This window comes from Mus caroli, chromosome 5, assembly GCF_900094665.2.
Source record: "Mus caroli chromosome 5, CAROLI_EIJ_v1.1, whole genome shotgun sequence".
In the NCBI taxonomy this organism is placed as follows: Eukaryota; Metazoa; Chordata; class Mammalia; order Rodentia; family Muridae; genus Mus; species Mus caroli.
Window position 1 is genome coordinate 23,326,351 of NC_034574.1, and position 15,924 is coordinate 23,342,274.

General features: G+C 45.3%; 1 long non-coding RNA gene across 1 annotated transcript in view; it reads left to right on the forward strand.

Moving 5' to 3' along the window:
- The window catches only part of LOC110294613, a 444,128-nt gene that overhangs the window by 244,178 nt on the left and 184,026 nt on the right, over positions 1–15,924 (forward strand). The window contains exon 3 of the long non-coding RNA XR_002377956.1: positions 12,338–12,396. This is a non-coding gene — a long non-coding RNA (uncharacterized LOC110294613). The remainder of the gene's footprint in view (positions 1–12,337; positions 12,397–15,924) is intronic.

The window sequence follows — 15,924 nt, forward strand, 5'->3', positions numbered from 1 at the left end:
GATACAAATTGGAAAAGATGAAGTCAAAATATCACTTTTTGCAGATGATATGATAGTATATATAAGTGACCCTAAAAATTCCACCAGAGAACTCCATGCTATACTTAAGAATACCTTGAACTCCCACTTCCTAAGTACCAACATTACAGGCATGTGTCCCCATTTCCAGCTTGATACCTAAAATGTTCAAATGCATAGGTGTGGAGTACTGAATGGTCAGAGGCTGGGCTGGGAAGGGTGTGTGTGTGTGTATATGTGTGTGTGTGTGTGTGTGTGTGGTTATTGCTTCATGGGGACAGAACTACAGTTTGGAAAGAGCAATGATGAAAGCTGCTATCATATGTGAATCTACAAATGGCTGATATTGGGGATGGTGCTCAGAGATTGAGCATTAACATGTGCAAGGCCCTCTGCTCCATCCTTACTGCCACAGGATGTTACATATAAATAATGAAAGAAAAATCAATGACCTCTTGATTTTAAAACATCAAATGTCCACTGAAAAAACTTTACAAATTCCAGAACGATGAAGAGGAAACACTATCACATACACAATCCCAGCTCTGAAGGCAAATTCAAAATAGCATTCTGTAGTGTAATGACTCTGTATTAAGGTATGCGACACACACATACACACACACACAAACTCATACACACACAAACTCATACACACACAAACTCATACACACACAAACTCATACACACTCTATCTCTCTTACAAACACACACACACACACTGTTTTACATGGTACATCTTACCATGTTTTGGACTTTGTCATTTTTATTTGCTTTGTTTTGCTCTACGTGTCTGGCAGATGTTTTTCCTTGTGTCATTAAAAACACTTTTATGATTTTGTATGTTTTGTATTAAATACATTTTTATAGTAATTAGTTTCTCTTTGGAAAAGTTAGAAAGTTAACTTTAAATTAAAATGAAAACCACCGAAAAAGATCAAATCACACTGTACTCCAAAGCTAAGAAAAGCGCTTTGGCCTTCAGTGTTTCCTGAAGGACTGAACTTGTTTGCGTACGTGATCATGCTCCCATGCTATTGTGTGATTCCACTCACATCTCACTTAGCTTGCTGTTGCTTCTCAAAAATACAAACACAAAGCCCAAACTTATTGGATGTTCTGGAGACATGTGTTTTTCTTGCATCCTGAAGGTGAGGTGACCAAGAGGCCCTGGGGAAGGGAATCTGCTGGAGACTCAGCAGGCAAGAGGAGGGTTCACGGGGAGAACTCTGAGTAGGTGGAGGAGCAGTCAGGCGAGTGGATGGGCACATGTGGGTGAATGGGGGGGGGTGATGGGCATATGGGTGGGTGTGTAGATGGGTGGATAGATACATTGGTGAGTGAGTAGAGGGATATATGCATGGGTGGATGGGTGCAGAGTTAGATGCGTGGGTGTGTTGGTGGGTGGGTGTAGAAATCGTTGGGTGGCTGAACAAGTGAGTGGTTAGGAGCATGGGTGGATAGAGATGGGGAGTCTAGGAAACCAAGGCAGAGCCGAGCAGGCCATCCCAGGTCTCTACACTCATCACCACCATGGCATCAAGGAAGTTTCTCTTTGGAAGCCTTTGTGCCTCATGTTCCTGGAGCCCCAGGAGTTACCCCTCTTATGTGTGGGTCCACTGGCAGCCCAAGAAGCTTCTCCTTGCCCAGGAACTCCCATCTTTCAGGGCTGTTACCTCATCCCAGCTGGAGTTTCCCCTTCCTCACTCCCTCTGGGCCTCACTCAGGCTGGGGAATCCCAGCGTGCCAGGTCCTTTGAAGTAAGAACCCCACTGGGCCTGCAGGCTCCCTGCCTTCAAAGGGGCTCTGAATGAGCTGCAGTCATATGGGGTGGTAAGTGGTGGCAGGTGGGGGGAAGAAGATGGGCTTCCAGGACTCTCCCTTGAAGTCAGGGAGCCACAGAAGAGTATAGAGGCCTCTACCCTCATCCTTTCCCATGGCCTGCTGGTCCTCACTTCCCAGAGCTAGCAAGCAGAAACTCCTCCATTCATCCAACACCCCAACCTTCCATTTACGAAAGCTCTGTTGGATGTCCTTGCTGAAGCAGGCTTTGGGTAGGGGCTTCATCACATTGAATTTCTGTCTTTACTTCCCATCCACAGCCCAATTTCAAGATTTGCTCACTGTCTCCCAAGAACTCAGTTCCATCACACTTTCCATCCAGACTTGCCTCAGACACAGTCTCTAAGAAAGCCAATCCACTGCACCTCACAGGCCTCAGCACTGCTGGATCTTGGATCATGACAGCTTAGTCTCACATATTGGTGGCAGCTGGCGCAGGAGAAACACCTGATGTCAGCTTCAATTTCCTCCTGCAAATAGTAAGGCCACCTTCAGAACACCTGGGAGAGGGAAGATGTGGTCTGCTCTGTGGTGCCCCAGTGCCTTCCATGCACAGCTAGCACCTCCCTTTCCCACATCATCTATAGCACTGCTTTTAAATCTATGAGTTGTAAACCATTAGTGGGTTTTGAAATCGATGCGGTAGGTCACGACCAGCACTTTTATAAGAAAAGAAATAGAATGTATGAAGTAAAAAGGGCTAGAGGGCACAGTGGACCAGGGATGAGCATGGATGAAGAACTGTTTCCTCACACATACTCAAAGACCCACTGTGCTTCTTTCTGCACATGCCCAGTTGAGCAGGAGCATGTGGCAGCATCACTACAGACACCAGTCTTTTCAAGGTTTCCAAAAATAAACTAGCCTTATATGCCCAACTAATTCTTAAAATTTAGCATGCTCCTGCAATGAAATGTGGGAATGTTGTTCATCCATTCATTCCTTTGTTCCTCACATTCTCTGTTGGCAAAGGTAGGGAAAGCCATAGTTAATTGTTTCATCTTTGTGCTTTTTTTTTTCTCTCTCTCTCTCTCTCTCTGTCTCTCTGTGTGTGTGTCTCTGTTCTCCTGTATCACTGTATCTCTGTCTGTCTGTCTCTCTGTCTCCCTCCATCCTTCTCTCCCTCCCTCCATCCCTCTCTTTTTGTTTTCTCCTTTTTTCTTAGTGGGATTTCTCTGTGTAACCCTGTCTGTCGTGGAACTCATTCTGTAGACCAAACTGGCCTCGAACTCACAGATGTGCCTGTCTCTTGACTCCCCAGTGCTGAGATTAAAGGTGTGCACCAGCACCTCCCTGCAGATTTTTATTTTTTAAAAGGCAAAGGAAGAAAGGTTTTTTTGTTTGTTTGTTTGTTTGTTTTGTTTTCATCCTATTTTGCAGTTCTGGGACCAAGACCCCAGAGCACACACAGACTCCACATTGATACTTTCTTAGTTCTCAAGAGTAAATCACAACTTCCCAGCTGTTTCCTAACCCCAGCTCTTTGTGAGACATGCTCTTTCCTGTTTTTTTTTTTTTTTTTCCTAAAATCATGAGGACATAGCTGAGGCTTTATTCTAAACATCACTGAGTTCATGAAGATGGAGTGAAGGGGTTGCTGGTCTTTGGTACAAGACAGCCCAGGGCTAAGATCTCAGCACAAAGGAGATTTATTTGCCCCAGAGGGCCAAATGCAGAGGATAAGAGACAAAGATGGGAGTTAAAGGATGAGGGAGAAGGGGAAGGGAACAAGGGAGAGGGGGAAGGAATATTTGTCCCAGAAGGACAAAGGACTGCCTCTGAATAGAGAGGACACAGACATGGCTCATAGACAAATAGCAGTTTATAAAATTAAAATGGGAAACCCATGTTAGGATGAGGTGTTTAATTTTAATTAGGCATGTTAATTAGGTGAGCCAAAGGGGGCTTTTGATTGCTGGACCTTAATACTTTGTTGATGGTCAGTCTCACGAGGAGGAAGTAGCTATATAAGAAAATAGATCTTGGTAGCTAGCTTTAGGAATACATTATAATGTTTTTTTTAACAAAGAAGAGGAAATAAGGGATGGGAAGGGCCTGCCAATGCCATGTTTCTCATGCTTGGACTGGCTAGAGTCCCTTCAGGAAGTCTAGAGAATTGGGGATGGGGGGGGGGAGTACACTATAACAGAGTCCTGTGTAGCCCAGGCTGGCCATGAACTTGTTATATAGCCAAGGATCACCCTAACCCCCCGACCTTCCCACCCCCTGAGTCCCCAGTGCTGGGATGATAGAAGTTCTTCTCCATGCCTGTCAGAGAATTAGAGATTATTAATAAAAATGATCTCTATGAGCTGATTCAAGATGAAAAGGAAGCTTAACATGTGATATCTCAAAGTCTCAGTTATGAGTTGCTGGTGTCCCCATCTGCCTGTTACATGATTCACTCTTGCATGGACACCATGGACTGTGATGAAATCTCCAAGGTAGATGAAGAACAAGGGAAAGATTTGGAAATTATGTTCCCAAGATGATGACCTGTGAGAACGGTATGCTTGTCTCCACCAGAGATGGAGCCACAACTCCAGATTGGGAGATCAGGAGTCAGGAGGGCAGTCTACCTTACATAGTCCCCAGACTGTCTCTTAGTTTCCTGCCTACAGCTCTCACCATAGCAGAACCACAGAAGCCCCTCTAAACACAAGGCTCCTGGGACAGTGTCCAGAGTTCTCTAGCTGGGGGTTGTATGGCCATGACCCAGGGAAGCATCTGCGTCTTAACCCTGAGCCCCCAGGGCTTGAATACCAATCCCTCGAGCCTTCAGTCTGAACACAGCAGCATGAGGACATGCTCTTTTTGCTCTTGGACTAGAAGCAGCCTCTCTCAGGGATCTGCCAACAAGCTGGCAGTAAGCAGAGGTGGCCTCCTGCCCATGAGCTGGAGATGAACAGAGCTGACCTCCTGGCTGAGTGCCGTCCGCAGTTCCTCTAAAAGCTACTGTTTTCTGGAAATCTGTGTGACATTGATCTCACCAGCCTGCCACCTGGTCTGTGAACATCCATCCTCATTGCTGCAAACAGTACTGTACATGCCTCTCTAGGGTTTGCAAGAAGACTCCATAGGCTCTCTTAGGCTTTTCCTGTATGACCAGCTTGCCCATACCAGCTAAAACTCCATTAATCAAGGCTTTGGTAGCTCACATCCATCTATACATTGTGCCAGCAAAGGCTCTGGCTCCGAGGTTATTTTCTTCCTGCCTGCTGGCATGTTTGTCAGTTCCATGTAAATATTAATTAAGTCAAGGCTTCCTCTTGCAGGTGGTTGATAATGACTCAGACGGCATCCTTTAAAGCTGAGCACCTAGTTATTGTTTCAGCAATGCACCGGGCATGTGACTTGTTGTCAATGCCCAGTTCTGAGGCCCCAAGCTTCCTAGGCAATGTGTTGCAGTGTGGGCAGACAGGCTGAGCCTATAAGCCTAAAACCTGCTTCTATATCAATGCAGTTTCTGTATCTGAATTCATGTAAGACCTAACACTACCAGTTAGTAGTTTATTCTGTCAGGAGGGTGAGGTTAGCAGCATTTTATAGGCAAGGAAACTGAGGCATAGCATTCACCTGGATTTCTATGGATACATGACTATGGGAGTGCCCCTTACTGCTTCAACCAGAAACCCCTAAGCTGAGAAGGAACAGAACCTTTGTCTTCATGGGCCAAGGTGCCAAATGAGAGGAGAGGCTATGGGACACTGGGTACCTGGCACTGTGGCCTTTCTGATAGTAAGTCACTGTCCCTGGTACTGCTGGGCATGTGTGTACTGCACTTTCCTCTGTTGACATTCATCCAGCTAAACAGGTCATTAACCATCTCAGAACCTTGTCAGTTCTCTGTTGTGTACCTCCAAGGATCTTGTCTATAAACAGCCATTTGAATGCACAAATGAGGACAATGGGGGTATGTGGGAAAAAACAAGTAAAAAAACAGTTTAGGTCTAAACAGGTTATGGACACCATGTAGAAAAGTCCCCCAGCGTTTTGAAGCCCGATGAAGTGTGTAGAGTCTGCAATGTCATGAGTCCTCCCATCTCAGAGACCAGGCCATACTGTAGAGAGTCTCTAGAAGTAGGGGACTTAAAGGTCTTTAGTGTGGCTGCATCCTCTGTGTTCTTCTGTATATGTATACTTGCTGGTGATACAATAGATGCTGCAAACTAGATAACTCATAGAACACAGACTTATGTCTTATAGTCCTGGAGGCTAAGAAGTTCAAGGTAGGGTGGCTGCATCTGGAGCAGCTGAATCATCTCCAGGTAGAAAGCAGAAAGACAACTAAGAAGAGGGAAGGGGGCATTGGAGACAGGCCTTGTTTCCACAACAAACTCGCTCTCACATCAAGAATCCACTCCTGGCTGACAGCATCTGTCCACTACTGATGATGGGCAGCACACATGCTTCAGATTTCACTCATGCTGCCTACTGGGTAAGTGGGTGGCTAAGTTCCCAAAGCTCAAGCCAGCTCCATTAGCTTCCAGTGGAGTCTCTGGCTGGTTCAACATGTGGTGGCTCCATAGCTCTCACTATCTGCCACTCCTGTGGTTCCCCAAGATCCTACCTCTAGGGATCTGCAGCAGCAGGTTCCCTTTGGCCTGCATCTGCCAAGACCCCAGTCTGTATGCTACACCATTTGGGACCTGGATGAGGCTACCCCACAACTCCAGAACTCTGTACAGTCAGAACTATGTGAGTGCTGCCCTGGCTCTGTATCTGTGTGTCTGAGCAAATGACCTGAGCTGCACACAGACATCTTGGACCATGACTGGGACAGCTTGGAGCACTGCTCTAGGCCTCAGGAGCAGAGTTCCAAGGCAGGTCAGAGAGAATCTTGAGATTCCCACAGGCTCCTCTCTGGAAGACTGGCCTGAGGATAGGCCATCTCAAAGCCTCTGAAGCACCTCTAAGATCCTCTCCTGGCTGAGTAGGTGACTAGCACCTAATTTCTCCCTGTACTGACTTCTCTAGCAAAGATGGCTTGGCCACATGCTCAGTGTACTCTACTGAACTCATCTCAGCATGCTCACTAGCTGTTCAGCACTGTGACAAAATACCTAGAACAGTCATTTTACAAACAGGGAAGATTCATATTGGCTCATGGTTTCAGAAGTTTCCAATCATGGCATCATAGGGTCCATGATGAGATATAGGCTCGTGAGGGAGAGTGGAACTACCCACCTCCTATTGGCAGGAAGAAAAGTAGAGAGAGAGGAGAAGCCAATGTCCCAGTATCCTTAAAGGTGTGTCTCCCAGGACCCAACTTCCTTCCAGAAGTCCTGATCTTTTAAAGGCATGTGGGCATTCTGAAGGTTGCAGCTTGGGCTTCCTTCCTCTCTCACATGTTAGTTACTTCACCACTAGTGTGGGAAGACATCACACCAACTTCAATTGCTTAGCTTTTGTGGTGGCTCTCCTATCTGAGGTTATAAACTAATTGATCACCATGGATACACATACAGCTGAGCTCTTTCAGCTGAACAAAATGGCTACACTTCAGCTTCCAGCACCTTTCCCCTCTCTTCCATCAGAAGCCTCTGAACAATCCTAACCACTAGTATTTACATTGTGAGCCGCTAGGGCCTAGATGATCTCTAAGGAGTTCCTACAACTTCTTCTCTTCCTTTCTTCTCCATCACAGCAGCCAGCTTTCTGCCCCGAGCTCTTCCAGCCTCTACTCATAACACACTGAAGAGCCATGCCCACCTTTGTGCATCCCCTGACAGTTTTGGTCTGGGATGAGCCAGCTGTGGGACATTGGTCCCATATGATTAAATCAGTTTATGACATCATTGTTGCCTTAGGTTTATAAGTTCATTCTATGCTGTTCATTTGATAATAAAAATCACCAAATACCATCTTTTTCAGAGCATGTCCCTTTCCTGAGGTGACCCATGACTGCATTTATTTTACCAATGGCCTTGCTTCTTGGCCAATATATTCCCTTCTGTGTCCCTGTAACAGAATGATTTGGACTGGGTAATTTATAATGAGAAGATATTTATTTTCTAGAGTTCTAGAGTCGGAGAAGCCCAAGGTTAAGGGGCTGGGTTGGGGAACAGCTTCTTGCTGCAGCTTACATGGAAGGTAAGAGGGCAGGAGAAAGGGAAAGCACCCAGGAGAAAGGCCTGTATGGTTGTGATGATTATTTTTATTTAAAATCTGTGCCCAACATAACCTTACTTTATTTAATTCTGCAAAACACATCCCAGCTAAGAACAATTACAGGGAAATTTCCACACCTAATTAGCCCTAACCATCACTGGGGTTTCTTGTGAACCAAATGACCTTACAGACACCAGCTCAACACTTCTCTATTTCCCACACTAATTGATCTAGTGCTGAGAGTGAAGCCGGCGTAGAATAGTTTATATCAAATGAATTCAGTTTGCAATTGGTGAAGGTGAAGCCAGGAGATCAACACTTCAAACTAGTTGTGGTTTTCTTGCCTTTATCTTTGCTTATCTTCCCTGTTCTCCCAAGGCCTCACTGAAAGGGCAAGCAAAGGTACTCATGAGGCCTGCCATTTTCCTACCCAGGCAGTGTGTGTGCCACTGAGCACATGCCTTAGAAGAGGAGAGGCCTCTCAGATCTGACTTAGCTGTTTGAAAACCAAGCTGTGAAAAGGTAATCCCGTGAGAGTCAGAGTCCACAGAGGATGCTAGATCCAGAAGCAGGTGTGGGTACAACAGTTCTGCCCAGCAGCCAGCCAGGCAGATTCTCCTGCCCCGCAGCTGACTTCTCTAGGAGGCTGACATGGAATTGCCCTCTTGGGATCTTTTAATCCTGTCATTCCTCCAGGTTCTTCACCACACTCCTCTTTGTTGACCTTCTTGACACCCAAATGACCAGCCCATTTTTTATATCAGTGACACTCTGCACAGCTGTGGTCACTGCCAAGAACACACTAGCTTTCTTCCTGTTTTACTGACTGTGTACGATGAAACAGAGGCACACAGAGGCTCAGTGAACAGAATAAATGGACTGTGGTAGAGCTGCACTCTGGCCTGTCTTAGGCTGTTGCTGATTGCTGGGTGAGTAGAGTCCTTAGGACAAATCTACCCTGATGCTGCAGAGGTGCACAAGTCTTGCCTCTTGCTCAACAGGGTGACCAAGGGCCTAAGACTTCAACTCTCCAGGTCCCTGCCATTCTTTCCTCCTAAACAGCTCTCCCTGATGTCATCTTCTTAGGGTGTGTCCACAGATTTCCAGTACTCTGGTCAGTCTACAGTATCCCCTCCAGTGCCAATCACCCTGGATCATGTGGTAGGCTGGATCCTGAGTGCTATCAGCTCAAGGTGGACATCTTTGATGCTCTCTGTGGACACAGTGTTTCCCAGGCCTAAGCACAACTCCAGCATCCTATGGTAGCCAGGCCTTGATCTTGTTTTCTGTGGCTTCTGGATGTCATCACACAGCAGTATTCTTGCTGGCTGGAGCTGGAAGCATGTGTGTGCTGTGAACCCCAAGAATCTCTACAATTTCTGACACTTACCTCTACTCTTGCATCTGTCACACTGACCACCTTCCGCCACATCTGCCTCCTGGATCCCCCACTCATAGAATTCAAATCCCAAAGTCCCAGTGACCCAGTTTCATGGCTGACATCCTGTGCTATTTTCCCCACTTCGCGACGGATTATTTCTTTGCCCCTTGGAATTGATGCTAATAGGGTTTTGCTGTGCGTATTCATAATTCTCTGGGCAAGTCATCTGGCCATGTGGATTTTGTGGAGCAGAGCTACTCAGACTTCACTGCACATAAGCATTGCTGGGGAGTTGGAACCTGAGAGCTGTGTGTCTGATTTGCTCCCAGTCTCCTGTACAACGCTTGGTAGAGACGGTTTGTCTAATGCAGGCACAGGGGCAGCCCAGCTCCCTCAGCTTTAGGCAGTTGTTTTGTCTTGCTTGGTGCAATCTTACTTTCCAAAACAGAAAATCTACTTGCCCAGAAAGAAGTCTATGCAACTCCACTTTATTTATGTGCATGTATGCGCATTCTCACATTTTGAGCCCAGCAGTAGATGCTGGATGTATTCCTTAATCATTTTTTCACTTTGTTTTTTGAGACAGAATCTCCCACTGAACCTGGAGCTCAGCAATTTAGCCAGGCTGGCTGGCCATTGAGCTTCAGGGATCTACCTACTTCTACCTCCTACTTTCCTCGAGTTCTAGGCATACACTACTATGTATGGGTTTTACTTGTGTGCTGGGGATCTTATCTCAAGCCCTAAGGAGTGAAAGGCATTTCCCAACTGAGTTATCTCTTCAACCCTCAGTTCTCTACAAAGACCCATCATGTTACATGCAATAATCCCCCCAAATGATATCAACCATAAAGTTATCCCAAACTGTCTTCCAGGTACCCTACCCATGTCCAGTCACACAGATATCCCTTCCAGGATGCTTGTCTACTTGTTGGCACTACGAGGGAGCACCAAAAGCAGGGGAGACATTATTGACATACAGAAGAGACCCCAGATACTTGAGTGGTATCAGGCCACACCCTCTGCCTGTTCCTGCATCAATCCCTCTGAGGACCCCAGACAGTCACCTGAACAATCACCAAGATATAAAGGCTTGCCATGCCTACTATTCTAACCCAAGTGTCCCTTACCTATCAAGCCAGGGTTTGTATTCTTTACTCTGCCTGAGAATCACCTGAGCAGATTTCAAAGCTAGGGGCCCACTCAGAACAGCTCTGGCAGCTTAGACACTAAAGTTTTGCAAGCTCCTGGGTTAGGTAGTGCAGCCTAGATGAGATCTACAGTGGTGACGAGGCCTGGTATGGTGGGGAGTAAAGAATTGTAAAATATCAGGGGTACAAGGAATCATAGACCTGCCCAATTTTCACCCTTTCAGTTTATAGGTAAAGTAACTTGCCAAAAACACAGTACAAGTCTAGAATGCCAGGCAGCTGACTTCCAGCTCTGTGTTCTTTTTATAACACCCAATTCCATACATGTCGAAAAGGAAGTTAACCAAAACATAGCAATACAGCCAAGGGCAGAAAAGCTCCCTGGCATATCTGAAAAGGAAGAAAAATACTTTGAAAATATTAAAAGCTATTTCCAGATGTCATATGAATGTCATGAACACAGCTTTAGGTTTTTCAACACACTGAGACTAATTTAATTTATTTAAATGTCTTTGTTAGCGTGAGGAATTCTTAAGGCGGAACTTCTTGTCATGTCACCCCACTACAGATCGCCTGCAAGCTACCTTGAACTAGAAATAACTGTAAAATTCGTTATACTTCAACTGATCAGGATTCTTAACAGTTTGTGTAGGATCAAAGATATGGCTGTTCTCCAAGAAACCTGGATGTTTACATCAAAGTTGGCGTTGAATCCTTTTCAACCTCACACTGTCTCTTTAGTGCTTAGATTTGAGTTCTTGTTAGAAACCTTTGCATAGAGAGCAGGCTTGTGTGTGTGTGTGTGTGTGTGTGTGTGCACGGGACTGTGCATGGTTGTGCACACACATAGGCAAAAGTGTGGGAGGTACATGCAAATGTCCAGGTGCAATGCTCATCCTTGTTATTTTCAAGGAACTATTCCCCTTGTTGAGACAAGATCCATCAATGAGCTGAACTCACCTCATAGGAGCACCCCAGGGGTCCACTCAGCTCCACCCCCACAGGGCTGGGCTTATATCATCAAGCATGGTTTTGTTTGTTTGGTTGGGTTTTTTTTTTTTTTTGTAAACATAGATTCTGGAGTGTGAACTTCGACCCTCATGCTTGGATGGCAATCACTTTATTGACTGAGTCATCTCCACAGCCGGGAAAGTGCTTTTGACAGGACATACATGTCTTACTTGGTCTCCTGTCTGCAAAAGCCAAAACAAATCTGCTTTTGGATCAGAAAAAGCGCTACACAAATCCCCTGCCCGCTGCTTTTCTAGGAGGTGGTTTTTTGCCCTCAGGGTTGAGCCTCCTACCTCCTCCTTCCCTCTTCTGCTTCCCAGCCCCTCAACCCCTCTCCATGAGGGGCTGGGGAACTGTTTAGGGTTCTAAGGATGTGGCAAAGCTTGTGCTGGGAGTGCAAAACAATGTAAGTAGGGAAGGACTATCCCCTCGAAGTGAAGAGATTCCAGCTGCTGATAATGTCCTCCCTGCTACCAAGTGTGATGGATACTTCAGAAGTGTCTAAAGTCAACCAGCTCAAAGCACACCAGTCAGAAATACTTTCATGTCTGACTCCCTTAAGCTGGGGTTGTAAGTTAGCATTACCCTGTGCCTTTAGATTATGAAGTTTAAAGGCATTCCTTTCAAAACCCAATGTTTGGCTCATGATGAAAGGCAGTTGAACAGCTTATTCTAAGTTACATTCAATAATTACATGAGTAACCCTTTAAACACTAGATATGCAAATAACCAACTATTCTTCCTATAATTACTTTGTGTACATGTTTGATAAACCCCCAAGATTGTAATACATGTTTATGAGATTAGCAAATATGATTTCTTTCAGAATGAAGGAGTGAGCTGGGAATTAAGAGCCTTGCAGCTGCTGTGAAAGGGTTCCTGCAGGTATTGGTAAAAAGGGGCAGTTGGGAGGGGTGGTCTGGGATAGTCAGGGTCCCTAGAGATGTTGCCTCTGTCTAACTTTCTCCAAAGTACCCCCAAAGTTCCAAGTTCCTGGCTTTTCTTTCTCAGGTCTAAAGGGACCAATGCCCCATCCATCCAGACTGAAAACATATTGGCATTGGTGTATACATGTGTATGTGTGTGTGCATGTGCACATGCATGTGTGTGTGTCTGTCTGTGTGTCTGTGTGTGTGTGGTGGTTTGGGCAAGGTACCTGCCGAAGATCACAGCTTCCTAACACCTTCTCTTACCCCTCAAGAGGAAAAAAAATTTTACTTGGGTTCAGATCTACTGCAAATGGCTCTCCTCCCCAGAACACATCTTAAGTATAAAGGTTATGTTAAGTAAGGCTAATGATAATTATAGGAAGAGCCAAGAAGATATGAAGACATTTGTGTTCTTTTTTTCTCTAGCTTTCCTAAGCCCATCTCAACGGGAGATTCTGTGAGTGCTCAGTATGGATTCTCCCACACTTTATCTAGCATACAAAACCATTCAGCTTGTCTGAACACTGGTATGAAACACATTCGAACTTTGAATTTCACACAAATACTTTGTTTATTAACTGAAGTGGAAACTTCTAGTACTTTGGAAAGTTATCTCAAATGATGTTTTGCTAGGGCACACAGAAAGGAAGTCTTGCTAAAGCAAACATGTGAAAGACCATTTTCCTGAAGCAGACAAATGTAAAAGAATGTTTAGCCAGGCGTGGTGGTGCATGCCTTTAATCCCAGCACAGGGGAGGCAGAGGCAGGTGTTTGAGGCCAGCCTGGTCTACAGAGTGAGTTCCAGGACAGCCAGGACTATACAGAGAAACCCTGTCTCAAAAACCAACCAACCAACCAAACAAACAACCAAACAACCAACCAACCAAACAACCAAACAAACAAAAAAACCCCACCAGAATGTTTAGATATAGAAAACATGTGAAAAGACACTTGATGAAGAGGTATAAATATGACCCCACAGATAGTAAGTCATGGTTTGGTTTGATCCATCTTGCTAATCTTTGCTAAACACACATGTATTAGTTCACCTTATATAACATCATTGAGCTCAACTTGTGGTAATGCTGCCATTGAGAAAAACTCACCAGAGAACTGCTTGTGAAGATTTCTTCAGGATTGAGCTACCCCTCCCCCTCCCCCTCCCCCTCCCCCTCCCNGTGTCTGCCTGCCTAGAGGACTGGTCTGCAGCTGCTGAGTTGTATTTGGTGTTTGCCATGGGACTGAACTGCTGAGAATGAAGATCCAGCTCTCCCCCAAAGAACTATTGCTGAACAGGTCCACTTCCCCTGTTTCTTAATAACTTTTCTCTTCTACTACCTCTGCTTGGTGGTTGGCTTAGAGAAGTTGAACCCTTATTAAAAGTAGGTTTCAAAAAATGTGTGCCTACAACTAACAGATTCCATACATCCACTTATTCTATTTTCTGTTATCACGAAATACTCAGGACTGTATGCTTTAAAAATAAGAAAGATGAAACTACCTCACAGTTCCAAGAATTCAAAGGCAAATTACCAGAGTCCACTGGGCTCTGATAAGGACATTCTGACTATATTATAATATGGCAGATGTCATTGTGGTGGGAGCAGGTTTAAGGGAAATGGCACAAGGGAGTGAGGACTAGTCTGACTGTTTTGAAGGCAGATCAACAATGTGGAAGCTAACTAGAATCCTATGAAAACTGTATTAATGGCTCCTAAGAGAAGGCAAGCTCCCAGTAAACTAAACACCTCCAGATTGACTTCACTTTCTATAGTTTCTATCATCTCAACACCTGACCCTGCAGACTAAGATTGTGGGCACATAGGTTTGGGGAGATGCATATATCCTGACTGACTCAACCCTTGGCTGATGAGGAGAGGTTTCCGGGGTGGTTCCCTTTGACCTCATATTCATGCCATGTGGTTGAGTCAAGCTGTTGGTGTCCTGGAGTTCTAGATCTAGATAAATGGATAATCCTCTCCTACTGGCACAGGAATGGCTTAGGCTTGACCATATGAGTCATAGAAGTTCTGCAGGGTTCCTTCATGTATCTCAGATAATTACAAGATGCCTACAGTATGTCAGATAGTGTTTTATGCTCATGGCCAAAAGACAGTCATACTCCCCAAGAGCTGGCATTACATCGAGTATAAAACAGAAATAAACTGATGCATATTTATAAAAGTGCGTTATTTGGCATGTTGGAAGGTGGTATGTGCTGGAGAAGAAGGGTGGAGTAATGTGGGGACTGTTGCAACTTTAAAGAGATGGTGTTTGAGCAAAGTGTTGCAAGCAGAGGAGGAGGAACTCAGCAAACAGACACATGACTGCAGCATGTTCTGCTTAGAAAAGCATTAAGGGTCCTAGACTTGGAAGCCAGAGAAACAGCAAGAGAGTCAGAATGGCATCAGCAGTGAGGCAGGATGCAGGCAGCCATTGAAGTCTCTAGCAGTAAGAAGAAGAGAGCTGTGAGGAGTGTTAGTTTGAGAATGGGCTGCAGTCTTTGCAGGAAGTAAGGACAGGACAGCTGGTAGAAAAACCTCAGCCAGGGAAGAAGCTGAAGCCAGGGCAGGAAATGAGAAACAGGGTCCGGTTACAGATGATCTCTGCAAGCAGAGACAACATGAGTCATAGATTAGATGATTGTCAGTAATGGAGGAACTTGCTGGTAGCTATAATGAGAATCACAGGTTGGGTAGTAGGGGTGTTGGAAGGAAGCAAAAGCAGCTATACAGATGCTGAAGAAGCAAGGCAAATTTTGAACATGGTGATTTTTATGTGCCACAATGACCCCAGAACAATGGAGCTTTGGGCTGGTTGACTTCTGCAAAGAGCAGAGGGAGGAGAAACATGCCAGTGAGCCAGTACAGATGGGTAGAAAAAGGACCAGCGTGGGCATGGTGGAAGAAAAGGGACTGCAGCTGGAACAACCAGTGCTATACTGGAATGGAGGAGACCATGGTGTAAAGTGCAGTGGGACTCACTGCACAGTGAGGGTGTGTGTAGACAGATTTCTGACGTCCATAGGGGTGAGTGTTGCGAATGATGTAGTCCACAGCCCACCCATCTTTACACAGTACATGTTCTGTGTTTTAAGGAAAGAATAGGTCAAAACTACCAGTTGTTTTCTGTTTGTACAAACTTGTAAATACTGTGCTGCCTCAGTTTTCCTATCTACAGAGTAGAGATGAAGTAGCACCTGGAATGGGCTAGGGACACAGCTCATTTGGTAAAGTCTTTGCCTTGCAGGTATGAATATCTGGGTTTGAACTCCAGAACCCATGTAAATAAGCTGGATATGACAGCACACACTAGTAATCCCAAAACCAGAGAGGTAAAAAGGTGGATTCCTGGGGCTGGCTGAGACAGCCACTTAGCTCATGTGGTGATTTTTTTTAACCATTTGTGGGGACTTGCAGGCTGGTATCCAGTCGAGCTGAGGTCTGAACCCTGATGGTCATAATTCACCTACATGACACGGTAG